Below are 5137 nucleotides of genomic sequence, written 5' to 3'. Positions count from 1 at the left end.
AGACACAGATGTGCGCTGGTTCTCAGCCCCTTTCTTCCTTTTCCCCTTTTCATTAAGTCTGGAATCACAGACACACTGAACAAGCATTGTCTTTTCTTCAATCAAACCTCCCTGGAGACACCCACATCCACGGGTCAGAGATGCATCTCTAAAATGACTCTCAACTCAAGCCAGGTTAATTCTTTGACAAATCGTTTTGATTTTTAATAAGAAGTATTTAGTTCACGATGAGTATGACTTTTGTATGTTGTCAGGGATGGAATCCAGGGCCTTAGGGTACGCCGCCAGCCAGTCTCTCTGCCATGGTACTACTGTTGCTCTCCCAACCCCCTGGAAATGGCTATTAGAGACAACGGAATGGATATGACAGAACCTGGACTGTGTTTACAGCCCTGAAGAGTGGCTACAGTAGAAGAGAAAATGTTCCTCGTCTGTGGCTGTGATGCTCTTTGCTTCGCTGTTGTTTACTTCTTGGAAATCTACAATAAAAACCCCAGCGTAGAGCAAAAGGCTATGCAGTGATCTGATAAAGCAAAGGTTTGAAGAGAAAGAGGCATAGCGCTAAAGAAAAGCTTTCAAGTTCTAATGAACTTCAGATACTGGTCATGTGTTTCTCTTTGATCCTCCCCAAATCCGTCACCATGGGGGGCCAGCACCTTTCTCCCTGTGGTATTGCCAATTGCCAGACACAGCTTTTTCTAACTTCTTTCAAAGCTGTCCTCAAAATGACCTAGTGAACATCACAGGACTGTGGTGGTGTGTTCCGATTTATCCTCCCAAGCTAATTTACATTTTCGATGTTGCTATCTCACGTGCGATCTACTCTTTATCTTCCAAACTCAGTTCCTAAGAATCTTGAACCATTTCTGAACAGCTGGAAAACTGATTTGCGAATATGGTTTGCATCATTCGATAGTTTAAAGCTTGGTGGCCCAGCCGTGCTGTGCCAGTAGAAGACGTGAAAAGGTACCAACATCAGTGTTCAGTTTGTCTTTGTGAAGATAGAAAACCCACAAGTGAAGATAAAATAGGCTTATATGTGTGACTTCCGATAGCATTTTACAACAGCAACCACAAGAAAAGGTCAATTCGGTCAACAGCCAGGCTTCATCAAGAGCTCTATGATATCTGTGGGATGGTGGAACTAACAAAGTTGATAGCTCATGAATTGGACTTTTTAAATTTCTCAAAATCCTTTAACCTCCAATTCTCTGCCCAGGTTCTCTGTAAATCAAGCTAGAAAATGAATCAGGAAGATACCCAATGAGGCCCACTATATCATTTATATATAATATGAATATTGTTCGCATGTGGGTGGGAGGTGGAATATATTTCCAGATGTACATTTGTAACATGCCAAGGCAGTTTAAGGATGTATTTTGTTTATTCTTCTTATACTCCCAACTCATATTTAGAATGGCCATGTCTGCTCTCCTCCAGCAGTATTGATATATAAGAATTTACAGTAGCACACCTCAGTTGCCAGTGCATGTAGAACAATTCTAGAACATTTGACTCCATTACTAGAATGAAAGCATGTTTTCACTGTTCAGAGGATGTTTCTGGGAGCCTGAGACAGGGTGGCATTGTCTCTTGGAGCAGGGTGGGTACCATGAACTTAAGATCTCGGTTGTTGTGGTTACTGCATCCCTGTGACTGGGAAGTCAGGCATCATGACACAGATCCAAAGTCTAAGGGTTTGTATTATGTCAGTGGCATAGTCCTGGGTTTGGAATCTGTCAAGGCACCTACAAAATAGATACCAGGAAATATCAAAGGTTACACACTGGTTAAGCCTCTGTAGCACCAGCTGAAACAATTCTTGGGTGTTTCTGGAAATCTATTTGTGACTTTTCTAAAGTCTCCTTGATTGGAAGTTGAGCTATGACTGTGAATGGTGAGTCTGAAGAAGCATTACCCAGATTCAAATTTGGCCCCTTCCATTTTGAAACTATATAATAGTAAAATATTATACCCATTCTACCCACAAAATTTATTGAACTAATATTTAGGCCTCTGAGGACAGAGAGATGAAGACAATCCCTATATTAGATCATTTTGTTGAAACAATAAGATTAGGCTCTGTTTCTAGCTGAATCTATAAAGGTCAATTTTAAAAGTAAAGGAAGAAAAAGAAGACAAGTTGTTTATTGTTTGTATGTGTATGTGTTTCATGGATTTATATATAATATATGCATGCAGAAATCCGAAGAGGCCAGAAGACGGTGTCCGATCCCCTGAAATTACAGTTACAGAGAGGCAGAGCTGTAGTGTGTGTGTGTGCTAAGAACTGATTACTAGGAACTCCGAAAGAACAGCAAGTGCTCTTAACTGTTGATTCATTTCTCCAGCCTCAAACTAGATTTAACTGCTTTACATAACTCTCCTCAGACTCTCATGAACTGGGTCTAATCATTACATACAGTTCGAGAGGCTGGAGCTCATGAGGTTAAATTCCTAAAGGTGACAAAATTAGTCAGCATCCAGCCATCCCATAATCTCATAGCCACAGTGTGAGCCCACTGAGTTCATCCAGTAGAAAGTAGCAGGCTTTTGTACCTAAAAGAATTCCTTATTACCAGGACCATCAAGACCACAGCCAAGATACAGCTATCATGACTAAAGTATCCAGGGAAGGTGAGTGTTTGCAGTTAGCTAGTTATGCCTCAGTAAAGTTGCTCCCAAGAATGAGATGTCAGTGGGGATTAGGTTAGCTTACCTGTGGAGGTAAGGATCCACAAATTATTAACAATGATCTTTCCTGTAAGAATTCATAAGAAATTGTTTTCGAGCTTCTCAGCTGATCTCAACTGATTCATCTAGCTTTGTTTTAACTGGCCTTTATCTCTTTAAGGAAAGAAACTGGCTAATAATTTTGGTTTCTCATTTGTGGGAGAGGAAGAAGACATTAAGCAGACTCACGTTTCAAGACAGTGCAGAATATCAAAAACACAAAAATAGCTGCTCTAGGTTCGGACCTGAGGCTTGTTTTAGTCCGTGGTGTGTTCACAAAATGAGTAGCTTACTTAATTATTGTCCTGAGTATGGCCATCTGCTGTGCTCTGTGAAAATACTGCCAGCAAATCAGTTCAAGACCCCATTCTCTTTTTCTTTTTCTCCTTCCTTCCTTCCTTCCTTTCTTTCTTTCTTTCTTTCTTTCTTTCTTTCTCTTTCTTTCTTTCTTCCTTCCTTCCTTCCTTTTTTTTATGAATCTAGAGTTTTTCTTGAGGAGACACACAGACATTTATCTTCTGAGCATTGTGTAGGAATAATGCCCATATCTTGTCAACCAAAGTAAAGGCATAACACTTTGCCTATATCTATCCATTTGGTCACTAATCTAGGGGCTGCAGAAACATCTAGTTTCCCTCCACTTATTTGCCTTTGAATCTTCCCAAGGTGAGGGCAATGTGTGGACTGAGGCCCACATGTGGTTGTTTATGGTTATGTATCAGAGCCTTCTCCATAGTCTTTGGTATCTACAATTCATGTCTTCTTCAGTATCACGCATCAACCTGAATCATACGGCCATTCCCTCCCCCTACATGCAAAAGATTTTATTTATTTATTTATTTATTTATTTATATTAGATATTTTCTTTATATAAATTTCAAATGCTATCCTAAAAGTTCCCTATACCCCACCCCTGCTGACCTGCTCCCCTACCCACCAACTCCCGCTTCTTGGCCCTGGTGTTCCCCTGTACTGGAGCATATAAAGTTTGCAAGACCAAGGGGCCTCTCTTCCCAGTGATGGCCAATTAGGCCATCTTCTGCTATATATGGGTTTCTTACACTTATACCAGTTGAGTCCAGCCACTCATGTATAGTCAATACAGCACCAGCAGATGTCATGTGTTCTATTTCTCAGGAGTATCCTTCAACCCTGGCAACTTAGCCTTTTCCCTAGCTCTCTCTTTTTGTCTGTCTTGGCTATAATATGAACAGATCAGACGAACTGTCACAGACATTTTAGACTACAAAAATCACTACAAATAATGTCAGAGATGGTTGGACACAGCAAAAGGAAGTTCAGGATCAGATGCTGTCATCTCTGGGTCAGAACGGGTGGATGAGACAAAGAAACAAACTTCCATCTTGCTCAAGTAACTGTTATTCTTCTGTATTCTATTGCCACTGGCTTCATCTAACACAGGAGGGCACATCTTCTTGGCCATGGCCATATGTGTGTGCCCCTCATTCCCAAGCTCTGGGATTTTTCTTTGTTTCTCTTCAGAGTTGCTGATAATTACTAAGTGGGCATTTGATTTGACAATTTGTGAGGGACTATCTTCTGGCATCTCTCTTGCTTTGTCATCTTAAACTCCTATCAAATATATTAATTGGCCTTGACATGTCGTGTACTTTCATGTTTTACATTTTAATTTCCCACTTAATTGGGAGTTCCTTCTGTTGCTGAGTCTCATTTATGAATCATAGACATCAAACCTCAGTGACAACTCAGGAAGACAAATGGGACTTTGAGTTCAAGTTTGAAACACTCTCTCTTAGTCTATGCCTTGTATGCAAAAAAAAAATTATCCAAACATACTAACATGAGGTTTATGAGCCTGCCTTGAATCTCCAATATGATATTGGGTGACTCAGTGTCTCCATTTGAGAATGGAAACAACAATGATAGATGGTAATAATACTGATTAGATTAGTATTAGATTAGAAATACTGTTGCTTTGGGAATTTTCCTTCATAATTAGTTTCACTAACAAATGAAAAACTAAGACCCAGAGAAAGTGCATTCTTTAAGGTCACAAACATAATGCGTATGGGAGTACACTCACGTACTGGTACCCTATGATCTTAATAATACTGCCTCCCTGTAGACGCTGCCATAGCAACACTGATGCTGCTCAATCTCTCGAAAATTTTCTCTGAAAGGCTACCGTCTACACTACTCATTCTACACTGACCATAAACTATCCACGGTTGTCTCAACAAGATTTGCATAATGATAACCCTCATCAATCCACCACCATGAATGGGGAAATATCACAAGGCTCTACAGCTAGATGAAGAGCTATAGGTAAACAATAGCTACTGAGAGAGACCATTTTCTCCAGAGACAAGTTCCCTGACAGATTATCAATACCAAGTAGTCAGCTCTAAACACAAAACTAAAT

This window comes from Mus caroli, unplaced genomic scaffold (assembly GCF_978045245.1).
Source record: "Mus caroli unplaced genomic scaffold, Mus_caroli_1 scaffold_19, whole genome shotgun sequence".
Lineage (NCBI taxonomy): Eukaryota > Metazoa > Chordata > Mammalia > Rodentia > Muridae > Mus > Mus caroli.
This window is presented reverse-complemented; position numbering follows the sequence as displayed.